This window comes from Gopherus evgoodei, chromosome 2 (genome assembly GCF_007399415.2).
Source record: "Gopherus evgoodei ecotype Sinaloan lineage chromosome 2, rGopEvg1_v1.p, whole genome shotgun sequence".
NCBI lineage: Eukaryota > Metazoa > Chordata > Testudines > Testudinidae > Gopherus > Gopherus evgoodei.
Window position 1 is genome coordinate 153,021,556 of NC_044323.1, and position 16,936 is coordinate 153,038,491.

General features: G+C 40.9%; 1 protein-coding gene across 11 annotated transcripts in view; it reads left to right on the forward strand.

Moving 5' to 3' along the window:
- The window catches only part of SLC23A2 (solute carrier family 23 member 2), a 129,082-nt gene that overhangs the window by 8,174 nt on the left and 103,972 nt on the right, over window positions 1-16,936 (forward strand). For 8 of the 11 annotated variants that reach the window (XM_030551993.1, XM_030551995.1, XM_030551996.1 and 5 more), the window contains one exon: window positions 3,350-3,416. The gene's annotated coding sequence lies outside the window, so the exon portion shown is untranslated. Of the gene's footprint in view, window positions 116-1,482; window positions 1,500-3,349; window positions 3,417-16,936 lie in introns of those variants that run through there. The other 3 variants (XM_030551997.1, XM_030551999.1, XM_030551998.1) reach the window with 2 other exon arrangements.

Genomic DNA, 16,936 nt, shown 5'->3' on the forward strand with positions numbered 1-16,936 from the left:
AGCTGCAGCTTTCCTTCCCTAGCCTGTACCAAGAGGGCAGAGCGAGCTAATTGCATCAGGAATAGCATGGCCTGGGCTGTCATGCTGGCTGTCTAGAGTGCGGGTATGGTACTAGGTACGTGGGATGAGGATCCCTTTATCTTGCAAAAGAAAATTTAAAAAAAAGGCCAAAAAGGTGTTGTTGTTTTTTAATGGGGTGTATTTGTTTTTTCCCCCTCCACTTATATTCCTGTCTTTATTTGCAACCAAGTTGGTGGCAGGGGGTAAGCTTGTAAACCAGTGAAGAATTCAGGTTAATTCTCACATGGCTCTGAAGGGATGGCTGGGTTCCACTCCCCCTCCCCCTGGTCTGATCTCTCTCTCGTGATATGCTTTCGGGTTTATTTGGAACAGCTAAAAGGATACATTTGTTCTGTGGCTTTTACCTGTGAGCCCCATGTTCCTCACATTCCCTCCCATGTGTCTTGTGTATGCGTTTTCTTTATCTTAAAATATTTTTACTGGAAATGAGCGACACAGATATAATCAAATTCCACCATCAAAGCTTGGTCCTAGCTTGCAGTTACGTTTCACTTTCTGAAAGGTAAGTACAGCAGTTAATGCCCAGCATAGTGTGTGCAAGTAGCATAGCTTTCTATATGTGTGTGATTATTTTTGATAAAAGATAAAATACAGAGAAAGAGGGATTCACTTTTATTCCCATCCTTTCATTTTGAAACAACCATTGTTGTAGCCTAGTCAGAGAAGATAAACTCTTAACACAGTTAAAACTCTTGGATCTGCTTTTGAGGGTGGTTCTTCAGGCACCTGAAGTTAATAGCCTGAAGGGGAATCACAGACTTTGCAAGCACGTTCTGGCAGAAAGGGGAAGTCCCTAGATTAGTAATATAAAACAAGGTAAGTAAATGATCTGATGCATTTCTTCCCTTTTCGCTTTTGCCACACATGGTCTTAACACGAGTTAGCCAGGTGAGATGAATCTTAGGCTCAGCCCTGAAGTTTGCCTAAGCCTGCATATGTGTGTGTGTGTGGGGGGGGACTACAAACTGCCCTGTGTTCATTAGGATTTTACCATGAGTTAACTAATGTGTGATAAGAGAACACCTTTTTTTTTCCCCTAGTGAGTTTTTATGGGAGTTACTAGAGTATTGTTTAAGCCCTAGGGGAAAAGGCACAGGGTTTGTGACTACCATTCTCTCCAGCGGTGACTTGGGCAGCTGCTCGTTGCTTTTTTTTTTTTTTTTTTCCCTACTAAAGAACCATGTCTTCATCTTGCATTTGCTTTTGATCCAAAGGTGAGTTTGGGGGTACGTCCAGACTACCCGCCATATCGGCGGGTTAAAATCGATTGCTCGGGGATCGATATATCGCGTCTAATCTAGACGCGATATATTGACCCCCGAGCGCGCTTATATCGATTCCGGAACTCCATCAACCCGAACGGAGTTCTGGAATCGACATGGAGAGCCGCGGACATCGATCCCGCGCCGTCTGGACGGGTGAGTAATCCGATCTTAGATATTCGACTTCAGCTACGTTATTCACGTAGCTGAAGTTGCGTATCTAAGATCGATTCCCCCCCCCCTAGTCTGGACGAGCCCTGGGAAGCCAAAAGGAAATATACCAAGCAATAGCAACCCCTACAGTTTTTTAGGAAGTAGTAGGACATGGTGACAGAGCAGCAAGAAAAGAGTCTTTCTTGGGTGGGAGGATGTAGATATTTTAAAAATATGCCTTGTTGAGTGTTTTTATTATTGTCTGCCTTAATAGCATTAGCATTGAAATACCCCCACTCCTGCTTTGAAGTTAACGCACAATTGAATTCAAAGAGAAGAATAAAGGTCAGAGCTTTCGTATTAGTGTTGTTTGGATGGAGACATTTTTTCATCATGTGTAGCTTAGTAAGGGCGGCAGCAGTTGAATTTTTTTTTCCGTAAGAGAAAATGCTAAAAATGTGGGGGACCCCCCCCACAATCCTTTGATCAAAAGATAGGGCAGAAAAGAAAAATGGCTAGAGATGCTGCCGATTGTAGGGTTTCAATTTGTTAATGCCTTGTTTTCCATGTCAAAGGGTTATAATTAGAACAAGTCAGCTTGTCGCTTTCTCTCCTTGGCTTTGCCTACATGGGAAGGTTTTGCCGGCCCTCTCCCCCCCACCCCCAGTAATTGACTGTGGCCACGTCTACACTACAGCATAAAATCGAAATTATTAAAACCGGTTTTATAAAACTGGTTTTATAAAATCGATTTTACGCGTCCACACTAGGGCACATTAATTCGGTGGTGTGTGTCCATGGTCCTAGGCTACCATCGATTTCCGGAGCGGTGCACTCTGGGTAGCTCAGTAAAAGAATGAGACCAATAACTTCGATTTCCGTCCACACTAACCCTAAATCAATATAGTAATATCGATTATAGGGTTACTCCTCTCGTTGGGGAGGAGTACAGAAATCGATTTTAAGAGCCCTTAAAATCGATTTAAAGTGCCTTGTAGTGTGGACGGGTACAGCGTTAAATCGATTTAACGCTGTTTAAATTGATTTAACGCTGTAGTGTGGACCAGACCATAGTGTAGAAACATCCATGTGGAGGCTCTTACTCTGGTATAAGAATAGCTTTCTTTGGTTTAGTTTGTCACTTGGGAAGGGGGTTAAATTAAACTGGTACGTTGTTTTTTTTTTCAGTAGTATAGATTCTTTGACAAATAGTGGATAACCTGCCATAATGGTCTAATTTCAGACAGTATTAACTTTTTTTAGGCCTTATCTGCTCAGGGGAAATTGACTTGAATTACTGTTCCAGAGTAGCTCCCTGTGTGGACATTCTGTTTTAGAATAAAAGTCACTTTGTTATTCTGGACTTTTATTCCAGGAGTGTCTATACAAGGAAATATTGTGGAATAGTTTATTCTGCAATAGCTATTCTGGTCAATTTCTCTCATGTAGACAAGATTCTTCTTATTTTTTTCTGTAGCCAAGGCCTTAGAGATACTATGACTGGGAAGCCGTTTTTTAAGGATGATTTTTCTTTCAAACACATTTTTCTCATGCATGTCTTTTTCAAGCTTGAGGCACTATGGAGAATAATGTTCAAGACATTCTTAGGTATTCTCGGGCCTGACATGTAAATTAAATTGAGGGTATAGCACAAACCAGAATGCGATCTGACTGAGAGATGTGTTGGAACTGATTGGGGAAATTTTGGTAGTTAGCTGGGAGAATTTCCCTGTTTTATGTCCATACATATCTGAAACAGTTACAACCATCCGCTACTCACCTAACTATAGTTACCAAGAGCGAACACGTACGAAACAGTATGTCAATAATTAAAATGTTTTATTTTTGCTTAGAATCTGCAGGAAGAGAAGACTGACAGTCAGGTTATGTAAGGGGATGTGCACCATGCTGTAGTGGAAGGTAGGAATAAATTAAATAATTGAAAACAAAATCTGTGTGCTGTGCTCTGTTACATTAAAATGTTTTGCTTGTAAGCTTTCGCTTATCCGTTTCTCCTGTAATCCATAATACTGCTATCATTGTGGAGCATGTTTCCATTAGAAACCGTATTTTCTTGTGATTAGTAGTGTAGTGATGGTAGCTCTAGTCTGGAAGGTGGAAAAAAGTCTGGCAGTGGTCAGCTATTTTCAGATTATAGGAGGCAAAAAATGAAGCTTAGACTTAAGTTTTCTTCTACGTACCAACTGTTTCAAATACTTTAATTTATTAAGCACCTATCTTGACCTCTAGATATAAAACAAATATATAAAAACAAATTCACCACTTACTGTGAAGAAGTGAATCCAAATGACAACTCTCAGCTGTGTTTCTTTAGTTTAAACAAAATAAAATAAAAAAAAAAGCACACCTTGGAAAAAGGATCAGGTTTTTGAAATTTCACTTTTTCTCCAACTTTTAGGTTTGTACTATAATTGCACCGTAACATAGTGGACTCATCACCTGAAGCGTGCAGTTGTGGCAGGGTGCAATGCTGTGGTTGGTCCTTGTCTCTGACATCTTTTGCAGGCAGTCCATCTCTCAATGGGTCTTCTGTGGCTCAGCCCTTCAGCCAAGTTACGAAGTTCAGTCCCCTGGTGTGGTAGCAGAAGGGTCCAACTGAAAGTTCGCAATATACCCCAATACAAGAGAGCCTTTTGCTCCCATCTTGGGCTATTCCTGAACCTGCCTTTTGGCTCAATATTCCTTCCACTGGGCTTGCATGCCTCAGCAGCTGGTAGGGGAACCCAGGCCCACTCTCTGCTCTGCCTGGGGACTCTGTATAAAGTAGCTAGGTCTGCTCCTTTAGACAGGCCACTATTTTCCTTTGCTACTTCATATCTCCAAGCCCCTTTGTGCTGCTTTCTTGCAGTTTGTGCTTAACACAGCTTTTCTTCAAGCTTCTCCCTAGATCCTCCCAGCTTCTTGTTTCTCTGCTAAACTAGCTACCCTTCCCTCTGTCTTGGGCTCCACTGAAGTGCTTTTACTGCCATACTTCAGGGCCTTCCTATCCATGTGTCTAAGAGAGCTGTGCTAATCGACTCAGTAGGGAGTGAAGTCCAATCCAGCCCTTTAATAATGGGGAGATTCCAGAGGTTCTTAACCTCCCCACTTCAGGCAGTAAGGCACATGGATATCCATTCTCAAAATCATGTTAGTATTAAGTTTGAGACAATTTAAACACAAAGCAATTCTGTTAGTGTTGAGGACATGCACTATATGCCCTTCAGTATATAGGTGATGTTAGGTACAACCATAATGATCTGGATCTGACCTTTTGTGTGGTAGAGGACATTGGATCCTTCCCATTCTGTACAAGTGGTGTTTTGATCCAATGCTTGTGACGTCAAAGTGCTGGAGAAAATGAGCTCTCTGAATGATTCCAGGGTTTTTTTTAAAAGGGCATGGAGGAAGAGTAGTTCTGTTAGAACTACTTTTGAAATGGTCTAAGCAGCAATATGACATTTAATTGTATTCTTGTATTAGACTTCTTGGCTCTGTGTTGGTTAAAAATAATGGCTGAAATAGAGTTTTTTGAGTGCAATTACTAATATTTTAGATGTTAAGGAATGTTTGCTTGTTATCTGCCTTGTGATTAAGGGGATTGAGGTCTGATTTCAGTAACCTCCTGCTAACATTAACAATATGTTTGGTTTTAGATTAGAATGGCTCAAAGTATACAGAGTCAGATGGGTATCAATACTGAAGGAAAAGTTAGTTGTTTTTTTTTTTTTTTTCCCTTTCCTGGATGATGTTTTAAATCTAACACTGCACATAGGGCTGGTTTTGGCATGTTCTGGGCATCCCTGAAATTTAATAGCTGCATGTATTTGTTAGTCAGCTACCTTATTGCGTGAGTCATTTTAAGTGGACTGGATGAAACATTTTGAGAATGCATAGTAAAGAGCAATTCTGTATTGTCTGGTGAATGAGCAAGTTAACTTAACAGGTCTCTTCCATATCTAATTTCTGATTCTGTATACTTGCACTCTTAAGTACATGTAATAGATTCTTAGGCCTACATGCATTTAGTAAGCCTGAGCCTCATTAGTACTTCAAAATGCACTAGGACATTTTCATTGTGGCTACTCTGGTTTGCTTGTCATCCCCTGAAATCTCATTAGACTTGTTGGCAATTTCCCCTCCCCTCCCCATTCCCCCCCGTGTAAATGTCTTCAGTGTGGGTTCAACTCTTATCGGGGTGCTTGTTCTTGCTGTGATCAGCTGTAAAATTTCAAAGTAGGTTGGAGTGGGGAGACAGAACTTCAGGCTTTGTGCACACGCAGGTACCCTAGCGTAAACAGGCTGCTGCTGGTATTTGAAGCTCTATGCCCACTAGAGCGGAGTTAGATGATGCGGCCGTTAATATGCTGGTGGCCTGTCTACGTCACGGCTATCAAGGTCCTAACGCCAGTGGAGCTGAACTGGTATTAGTCATGATGGGAAATCTTTGGAAGAGGGGAGGGATAACTCAGTGATTTGAGCATTGGCCTGCTAAACCCAGGGTTGTGAGTTCAATCCTTGAGAGGGCCATTTAGGGATCTCGGGCAAAAATCTGTCAGGGACAGTACTTGGTCCTGCTGTAAAGGCAGGAGACTAGACTCAATGACCTTTCAAGGTCCCTTCCAGTTCTATAAGATAGGTATATCTCCATATAATAATAATAATAGCTTTTGGTCAAGTAGGTATAGCCTGAAGTTACACTTGCAGAGTACTATAGATGTAAACTGAACCCACTTTTGAGACACATCTGTGATCATGGCTTTTATTTGGCTACCGTAGTATCATTATTTTTGGTGGTCTTTTTGGTGTCACTAGTTCAGCATTATCAGTTAGAATATTATACTGTGCCTTTAAGTAAACATTTCAAAGTTGTTCTATTTTGTGGTGTTGATTGAATTTAAGCTTTAAAAAATAATCTTACAATATTCATGAGCATATAAATGCTTTCCAAAAAAAGCCCCAAACCTACAACCTTGATAGCTTGTCATGACTTTGTCACTTGTCATTCTATGAAGTTATTACTAGCTTGTAATTTGGAATAAAATGCTGCATTACAAAAATAGCAACTCTCTCTTGTTTCTCTGGCAAATGGTACATAAAATTAAAATGCCATGAAGTCAAATAGCAGTTAAGAGCTGACTGCATTGTGATACGATTTGAACATGCTGTGGCTTTTACCTTTCTTGTGGGAAGGGATGCCTGCTTTGTGTTATCTGAGTCTTGGAATCCCTACTGTGTTAAGTTACAAAGGATAAATGAGGCCGAAATTGAGAAACTGGTCCTTCGTATGGTGATTCCAGTACCTGCTTCTGTCCTGCTTAACAAAGGCAACATGCTTGTCTGTGTAGACCATTTCAGATGATGGGATGGGACAAAGACTTTCTGATACTGTACCCAAGCTCTGTCTGCAGTTCCCAGACCATTTGATGATTAGTCTCTTGGAATGTCTTTTAGACCAAGAGAGTCCTAGTTATTTAATGAGACAATAGGGTTGTGGCAACAAAAAATTCTGAAGCCAGAATGAGTTATTTTTGGTAGGCAAGTTGCATGTCCCTTATTCAAGGACCAGCTGATTAGTCATTCTTTAAGCAACCAGCACTTCAGATGAGAGTCTGAAAAGGCAGGTTTCTTTGTGAGAAGTGCATGAAGGGGAACTGAAGGAGGAATTCATAAGGAAGCAGGCTGGGCAAATACTCCATTACTTCTGCTGTTTGGCGACATTTACAAGGAAACTGAAGCAGGAGGTCACTTTTCATTCTCACTTAGGTTAGATGTTGTGGACAGTTGAAATACATGCAGAATTAAGTACGGGTCAACAGTTTAACCAGAGAGGCATTATGATCTAGTAGGGTAAATGCAAGACTGGGAGCTCATGAATCTTAATACTTTCTCTGAAGCCATGTGCATACTAGGTAAAGGCATCATCGTATGAAATGTTTTAACTGATGTGATGTAGAGCACCGCTTTGCCCTGAGTTGGGACAGGATTGTTCCTTTTTAAAGATGTCGGGTCAACCATGAGCAGCTAGTGACGTGGACTAGCAGCTTGGTCTAGCTCTCACTACAGTCACTGAAAGACTCCTGTTAGCTTCAGTGGCAGTTGGATCAAACTCTTAAGATGTGTGGCGGTGAGTTAGTCACAACTTCTGTCCCCCTTTCCACATCTTTAAATGGGGACAATGTTTATCTACTGCATAGTGTTAGTGTGAAGATAATTAATAGTTTATAAAGTACTATATGATCATGCTGGTAGTATTATAAATTTCAGGCTAGCAGACTGTAGTTTTACTAACCCGATATTTACTCTGAATATGTTCATATTATTAGTTTATTTACTCCATTTAAAACATTTAACAGATGCAGTTAGAGGGACATCTTTTGTTTTTCCAGGTATTTTGGGATTTGTGTTTTATTGTAGAGCCAGTCACAAATGTAATTTGACTATTTAATCTAAGTAACTGAATTTGCATTTTTTTAAAACCAAGAGCTGGAAAACTTGTACAGTAATCAAGAACTTAACTTGGTATAGCCCAGTACCTGGCAAAATGGGGTGCTAGTTCATGATTAGAGCTCCTAGATGCTCAATAATAATCTTCTCACAGCTGTGTCAGCTGACTTGGATGTTTGCAAATCCTTGGATGAAAGGCAGTATAGAAGCAACATACTAGTCTCCCTCTGCAAAACCTAGGTCATGGTATTTCCAACATACTGGCATATTTCCATTATCTTTTTTGTAAAATCCATCCCAGTTTTGATTGTATAGGTCACTAAGGGAGAAGATGGGGGACAGTCAGCATGATAGCTGGTAGCTGATACTACTCTTGACAGAATATTTCTGAGTCCTCTTCTACTCTAGGAAACACTACAGTCACTGGCAACAGATTTCAGCAGTAGGTCCCTCTGCGTATGTCTGCATTGAATTAGACTCTTGTTGGTGACTCGGACTACGGTACTGTTTAATTGCTGTGTAGACCTTTGAGCTTGGGCTGGGGCCTGGGCTCTAGGACCATCCCGCCTTGCAGGGTCCTAGAGCCCAGACTGCAGCTGCAGCCAGAACATCTACACCACAATTAAACAGTCCCTTGGCCTAAGCCCCGTGAATTCGAGTCTGCTGGCCCAGGCCAGCTGTGGGTTTTTATTTGCAAAGTAGTCATATCCTCTGAATCTATTCTGACAATGGTTTAGTTGGAAAGGACAAAGCATGGGAGGACAAAACAATTTTCAGCACCATTACCAAAAGCGTCATTAAGGCTATATCTACGTTACAGAGCCCATGTCACTGTGGTTCTGTCAGCCTAGCTACACTGGCGTAGCCCCCTTATGTAGATGCCACAAAGGCAGATAGGAGTAGTTCTGCTGTTACATTAATACCATTCTCCAAACTACATTCGTAGATTCCAAGGCCAGAGCCTACCATTGTGATTTGTAGTCTGACCTAGCATAACACGGGTGAGAGAACTTCTCCAAAATAATTCCTAGATTATATCTCTTAGAAAAACATCCAATCTTGATTTAAAAATTGCCAGAGATGGAGACTCCACCACAACCTTGGTAAATTGTTCCAATGGTTAATTACTGTCTCTGTTCAAAATGGGCACCTTATTTCCAGTCAGAATTTGTCTAGCTTCAGCTTCCAGCCATTAGCTCACACTTCTAGCAGATGTAGCAATGCCAGTGTAAATTTTAAGTGTTGACCAGGCCTGGGACTCAGTTAAACCAAGCAATACGAGCAATTAAACAATTTTAAACGTAATTTCAGAGGAACTTATTGATGATTGTCAGCAGTGGGTTTGTTTCCTAGCGTTAGATGAGCCTAAGACCATACAATTGTCTGAACCCTTGGACTTTCGCTATTTTTAGCAAGTTTTTTTTTATTTTATTTTAATCTTTTGGACATATGTTAGCTCAACTTCTGCACACCAGTTAACAAATGCTTTCATAGTCCATTCAGTACTTTCTGAATATGCTCAGTCTTTGTCCTTAGAACAATGCATCAGGTATATTAAGTATAAAAGTATAATTACTATTTTTATTCTGTAAGCTGTTGTGACAACCAGTGCCTTGTTGAATGGCAGGTAATAGATTGGTTATGGAGACATCACAGTGTGTGGGAATCTTTAAAAAGAGGATGTCTACACTGATCTTGTTCTTGCCTTAATTATTCAAATAGGAAGTTGTCTGTTGAAGGGAGAATATATAAGAAAGGGGTTTTACTCCAAATAGTAAATAACAGGAAAAGAGTTACTGCATTTAAGAAAAGGTTCAAGGCATATGGACATTAAGTAATGCCAATTAAGTGAGGTTAACACTTCATTCTGTTATGCATATAACTTGAGTTACTAAAACGTGCCAAACCAAATTATGTACAGAAACATCATAAAAGCCTTTTAACTTTAATACATGGTAAAAGAACAAATTGTTAGCCTGTCAAAAGGTTACAAAAGACAGAAAATTTATTCATTTAACCAATTTAAATACATGGCGTGAAATAAGGTGATTATAAAAGGGTAGTCTTGTTGTAAGAATAAATTTTGTTTTAAGGTTTTACATAGGCCCCCTGCTCAATGAGGAGGGGGTAACAGTAACAGGAGACTTGGAAATGGCAGAGATGCTTAATGACTTCTTTGTTTCGGTCTTCACTGAGAAGTCTGAAGGAATGTCTAGTATAGTGAATGCTTACGGGAAGAGGGTAGGTTTAGAAGAGAAAATAAGGAAAGAGCAAGTAAAAAATCACTTAGAAAAGTTAGATGCCTGCAAGTCACCAGGGCCTGATGAAATGCATCCTAGAATACTCAAGGAGTTAATGGAAGAGGTATCTGAGCCTCTAGCTATTATCTTTGGGAAATCATGGGAGACGGGGGAGATTCCAGAAGACTGGAAGGGGGCAAATATAGTGCCCATCTATAAAAAGGGAAATAAAAACAACCCAGGAAACTACAGACCAGTTAGTTTAACTTCTGTGCCAGGGAAGATAATGGAGCAGGTAATCAAAGAAATCATCTGCAAACACTTGGAAGGTGGTAAGGTGATAGGGAATAGCCAGCATGGATTTGTAAAGAACAAATCGTGTCAAACAAATCTGATAGCGTTCTTTGATAGGATAACGAGCCTTGTGGATAAGGGAGAAGCGGTGGATGTGATATACCTAGACTTTAGTAAGGCATTTGATACAGTTTCGCATGATATTCTTATAGATAAGCTAGGAAAGTACAATTTAGATGGGGCTACTATAAGGTGGGTGCATAACAGGCTGGATAACCGTACTCAGAGAGTAGTTGTTAATGGCTCCCAATCCTGCTGGAAAGGTATAACAAGTGGGGTTCCGCAGGGGTCTGTTTTGGGACCGGTTCTGTTCAATATCTTCAGCAACGATTTAGATGTTGGCATAGAAAGTACGCTTATTAAGTTTGCGGACGATACCAAACTGGGAGGGATTGCAACTGCTCTGGAGGACAGGGTCAAAATTCAAAATGATCTGGACAAATTGGAGAAATGGTCTGAGGTAAACAGGATGAAGTTCAATAAAGATAAATGCAAAGTGCTCCACCTGGGAAGGAACAATCAGTTTCACATGTACAGAATGGGAAGAGACTGTCTAGGAAGGAGTATGGCAGAAAGAGATCTAGGGGTCATAGTGGACCACAAGCTTAATATGAGTCAACAGTGTGATACTGTTGCAAAAAAAGCAAACATGATTCTGGGATGCATTAACAGGTGTGTTGCAAACAAGACACGAGAAGTCATTCTTCCGCTTTACTCTGCGCTGGTTAGGCCTCAGCTGGAGTATTGTGTCCAGTTCTGGGCACCGCATTTCAAGAAAGATGTGGAGAAATTGGAGAGGGTCCAGAGAAGAGCAACAAGAATGATTAAAGGTCTTGAGAACATGACCTATGAAGGAAGGCTGAAGGAATTGGGTTTGTTTAGTTTGGAAAAGAGAAGACTGAGAGGGGACATGATAGCAGTTTTCAGGTATCTAAAAGGGTGTCATCAGGAGGAGGGAGAAAACTTGTTCACCTTAGCCTCCAATGATAGAACAAGAAGCAATGGGCTTAAACTGCAGCAAGGGAGATTTAGGTTGGACATTAGGAAAAAGTTCCTAACTGTCAGGGTAGTTGGACACTGGAATAGATTGCCTAGGGAAGTTGTGGAATCTCCATCGCTGGAGATATTTAAGAGTAGGTTAGATAAATGTCTATCAGGGATGGTCTAGACAGTATTTGGTCCTGCCATGAGGGCAGGGGACTGGACTCGATGACCTCTCGAGGTCCCTTCCAGTCCTAGAGTCTGAGTCTGAGTCAAGATGCTAAAAATATCTTAGTAGCTGTTTGAACCACTGTCGACCTATTCTAATTTTCCTTTGTGACATTCCTTGATGACCAACATAGAAATGGAAATGTTTCATTTCTGTTATCTTCTCATTTACATTGGTTGGCTAATTGGTAAAAAAAAAAAATTATTTAACTATAAATTCTCAGTCCATGTTGGACTTAAATGTGTTCTAAATCTTTTCTTACTTAAAGACTTCTATACTGAGGAAAAATTTCAAACCCATTGTGGGTTATTTTTTATTATTATTTGGTAAATCATGCTTTGCTGTATCCATGTTAATCATTTTACTTGCTGCATAGACTATCAGTTGTGTTTAAGCAAGGTCTTGTTACTGCCCAGCTCCTTTTCATATTTGTTTCTCCATTGAAGTAGCAATGCTAAATTTGTAATGTTGCATTAATTTCCAAAACAGCAAACTGGCTTCACAAACAGAGAATGGTGAGGAGGTGAAGCCGAATGATTGAATAATATCTTTTATCTAAACATATCTCAAACTATAGCAAGGGGAATAATGAGCAGAACTGGTTGAACACATGCCAGTCTGTGTAAACAATCTTTTCAAACTTGTTCCGTTGTGAAAGTGATAAACTACTAGATAGCTGTCATAATATGTTGAAATCAAGTGCAATATTACATAAATCTTTCACTATGGGCAAGAGAGTGAGAAGTGCTCAGATAATTTTAAAAGCATTAATGATAGGCATTAATGTTTTGCTCTGGGGTGAGAAACTATCTAGGGCTAGACCCATAAAGGCATTTAGATGCCTAACTGCCATTTTAGCCACCTTGATCCCCCAGTCAGCTGCCATCTATCTCTGTAGCTGCCTAAACTCCTTAGTGCTTAAATAAATCTCTAGCTGAGCATGCACACAGCTGCCTCTGTCTAGGCGCCTAACTCACAGCTAAGATCCTCAAACAAGACGTTGCCTTGCCTATCTCACCTGCGGGGCTCTATCTAGTAAGTGGTGTCAGAAACTGCCTACCAGAATGGGTGCTGCATAAAACAACACAAAGAAAAAATAGTGTTGCATTCCCCCAACTCCCAGTAACCTTTAGTCCAGTGGTTAGCACGCTCACCTAGAAGAAGAGAGATCCAAGTGCTCCAATGCTTATTTAATTATTTATAAATAGAGGAACTGTTTCAACAGGAGAGCTTGAGCGATCTGCCCAGCATGCACCCATAGCGCAGTGGTTACAGCATTCTCAAGAGTGAGGAGATCCAAGTTCGTCTTTGCTCCACAATCAGGCAGAGAATGGAACTGAACATGGGTCTTCCACATCCTGGTTGAGTACCCTAAACACTGGGCTAAAGGTTGTAAAGATACTACTAACTCTTTTTTTGTGAGAAAGGGCTTAGATATCTAACTTCAGGAGAGGGTTCATGGCTCTGACTCCCAAACTTAGACATCTATGATCTTTTGAGGGGCAGGTCTTAGGGCATTTCCTACTGGCTACGTCAGGAAACTTCTTTCTCAGCTCAGTGGTTTTTGTGGCTCCATTCATAGGTGCCTAACTTCTCCTATGCATTGTATAGGAAGCCTGGGCACTTAACTTAGGGTTGTAAATCTCTCACTAGGCAGTAGAGCACCTTAAAAGTTAGGTGTTAAAATGCTCAATCTAAGTCTCCTTTGCTGATCCAGCCCCTAAAAAATTAGTTAAGCTACTCCATGTCTAGTTAGTGACCGTAAATCACTGGGTTTGTCATCATGATTAGTCACCAATAGTAAAACTAACATAACTTGGGTAAATCCTGTTCTGTTTTTAATGTTTTCTGGAGACTTTTCTTGTTGTCTAACGCAAGCTGCTTTTCTGTGGTGAACCTGTGGAAAGAGATTTATCAATGTATTTATTGCAGACATTTGCATTAAAAAGTCATCTTCTGACATAACCATCTTCCTTTCTCTGCAGTTGAGACAGTTTGAAATTAGCTTGTTAATTTGCTTTCAAATTCTAATCTTGCTTTCAGAAACTCCATATAAGAACTGTCACTGGAGTAAAACGCACAAAGAGACTAACAGTTTGTTGGGTTCTTTGAAAGCCATAGTTCAGTCCTGGAGGGCAAACTTGGTTTCCACTTGGACGTCGTTTTTAAAACAGGCCTGTGTGATCATTTGGAAGAACGTGGCAGTGCAATTTATGGTTGTTATCACCACCTCTTGGAAAAAGGGGTTTTGATTTTCAAAGACCTTAATAAACATAAATTAATCCCTAATATGTTAGAGGATGTCAGTAAAGATGTGGCATTTCAGGTGTTAGTACGCATTCTGGTAGAACTGTCTGAGACCTTCATTGTTCCTGTGGGCAGCTGTGAGACTTGCCTCGCTCTGTGTCACAGGCCCAGTATATCAGTTTGTTTTGGTAGATTGCTGGCAGGTGCCCTCTGTAGTGCATGCTCATCCTTGCAGACAGAATAGTGAGTGTTGAATGGATAACATTAGTGAAATAAAATTTATGCCACTAATTTCACTGGACTTTCCATACACTCTTAAAATCTAAGCTCTTTTGAAATAGAAACTTTTATTATCCTTAGTACTGCTGATGGCCGTTAAACCTTTCTTAATTGCTTCCTTCTTGGAATTTTTTCAGTTCCTGGTCCTTACCTTTAATTCCTTGTAGTAGATGTCACAGTTGAAGGCAACTGTGCCTGTATACCCCTTCCATGGTTTAGCAAGGGCAGCCACTGTAGGTTCCCAGATCCCTAACTGTCACCTCTCTTGCACACAGACCTTCCTGACTTGGGTTTTTCCAGGCTGCACAGTTCCCTGTCTACATTGAGTTCCCCAGCAAGCCAGGCCTACTCTGCATTTTTCTTTCCCTTCGGAGGCTATTGTTATTACCCTTAGCTACAAGCTACTCCACAGCTCTTTCAAGCAATCACATGCTTATAAGCTTACCAGCAAAACTTAGATGTTTTTATGTACTTTTGTTAAGCCATGGATGCCTGTGTTGACTCCATCTACACTTTTTCGTAATGAAGTCAGTGGCAACAGTAAACAGGAGATAAGCAATGCAACCTCTTTTGACACCAGTATCTGTGAATAAAAATGTTTATGAGCAAAGGAAAGTAAATATTTCTCAGAGTAGTGCAAGCATAAAAAATAAAAGCAAATGCTGATGCACAAAAAATGCAGTAGTTTATACTAAGCTTACTAAGAGATCCAGGTAGATTGTTTGTTTGTTTTGGGGCAATTGCTCTTCACCCTGGAGGGTCCTCTCACATTGGGATCTGCTGTGTTCAATCTCGTCCCTTCTCTAGTTTCTGCCAGAGCCTTTGAAATGGCTGTTGTATCATCCTTTGAAATGTCAAACAAAGAAAAAAAGAACTAGGCTGGAAAACATATTGGTTTTAATTGTTTAAGGAGAAGAAAACTCAATTCAGGTCTATTTAAAAAACAACCTGAGTTAAAGGATGTGTCCAAAAGTTGCTGCCTCCTTGAGGTGGCTATGGACAAACTCCTTTATTAAAGGCACTTGTATGGGAGCTGGGGTGCCTAGGTTCTCACTAGCTTATTCATCCGCCAGCACACCCTCCCTTGCTATCACCTCTTTTCATCACTGGACTAGACTGGCACTTGTAAGCCCCTTAGTTTTCAGTTTAAACAGATTTTTACTGAAAAACTCCCGGGTTTTACAAAAAGTATTCTTTTTTTTTTTTTCTGATTTTCACCCTACTTTTGTATCATTCAAATATATAAAAATAACTTATTTTAATAGGAAAATACAACACATTGCATACAATATATATTACAATAATACATTAGCAGCAAAGAATCCTGTAGCACCTTATAGACTAACAGACGTTTTGGAGCATGAGCTTTCGTGAGTGAGTACCCACTTCGTCAGAAGCACATAGTGGAAATTTCCAGGGGCAGGTATATATATGCAAGCAAGCTAGAGATAACGAGGTTAGTTCAATCAGGGAGGATGAGGCCCTGTTCTAGCAGCTGAGGTGCAAAAGCCAAAGGAGGAAAAACTGGTTTTGTAGTTGGCAAGCCATTCACAGTCTTTGTTTAATCCTGAGCTGATGGTGTCAAATTTGCAGATGAACTGAAGCTCAGCAGTTGCTCTTTGAAGTCTGGTCCTGAAGTTTGTTTGCCGCAGGATGGCCACCTTAAGATCTGCTATAGTGTGGCCAGGGAGGCTGAAGTGTTCTCTTACAGATTTTTGTATATTGCCATTTCTAATATCTGATTTGTGTCCATTTATCCTTTTCCGTAGAGACTGTCCAGTTTGGCCGACGTACATAGCAGAAGGGCATTGCTGGCATATGATGGCATATATTACATTGGTGGACGTGCAGGTGAATGAACCGGTGATGGTGTGGCTGATCTGGTTAGGTCCTGTGATGGTGTCGCTGGTGTAGCTATGTGGGCAGAGTTGGCATTGAGGTTTGTTGCATGAATTGGTTCCTGAGCTAGAGTTATTATGGTGCGGTGTGCAGTTACTGGTGAGAATATGTTTCAGGTTGGCAGGTTGCCTGTGGGCGAGGACTGGCCTGCCACCCAAGGCCTGTGAAAGTGTGGGATCATTGTCCAGGATGGGTTGTAGATCCCTGATGATGCATTGGAGGGGTTTTAGCTGGGGATTGTATGTGATGGCCAGTGGAATCCTGTTGGTTTCTTTCTTGGGTTTGTCTTGCAGTAGGAGGTTTCTGGGTACACGTCTGGCTCTGTTGATCTGTTTCCTTATTTCCTCGTGCGGGTATTGTAGTTTTGAGAATGCTTGGTGGAGATTTTGTAGGTGTTGGTCTCTGTCTGACGGGTTAGAGTAGATGCGGTTGTATCTCAGTGCTTGGCTGTAGACAATGGATCGTGTGATGTGCCTGGGATGAAAGCTGGAGGCATGGAGGTAGGCACAGCAGTCGGTAGGTTTTTGGTATAGGGTGGTGTTAATGTGACCATCACTTATTTGCACTGTTGTGTCTAGGAAGTGGACCTCCCGTGTAGACTGGTCCAGGCTGAGGTTGATGGTGGGATGGAAGCTGTTGAAATCGTGGTGGAATTTTTCCAGAGTCTCCTTCCCATGGGTCCAGATGATGAAAATGTCATCAATGTAGCGTAGGTAGAGAAGGGGCATGAGTGAACGAGAGCTGAGGAAGCGTTGTTCTAGGTC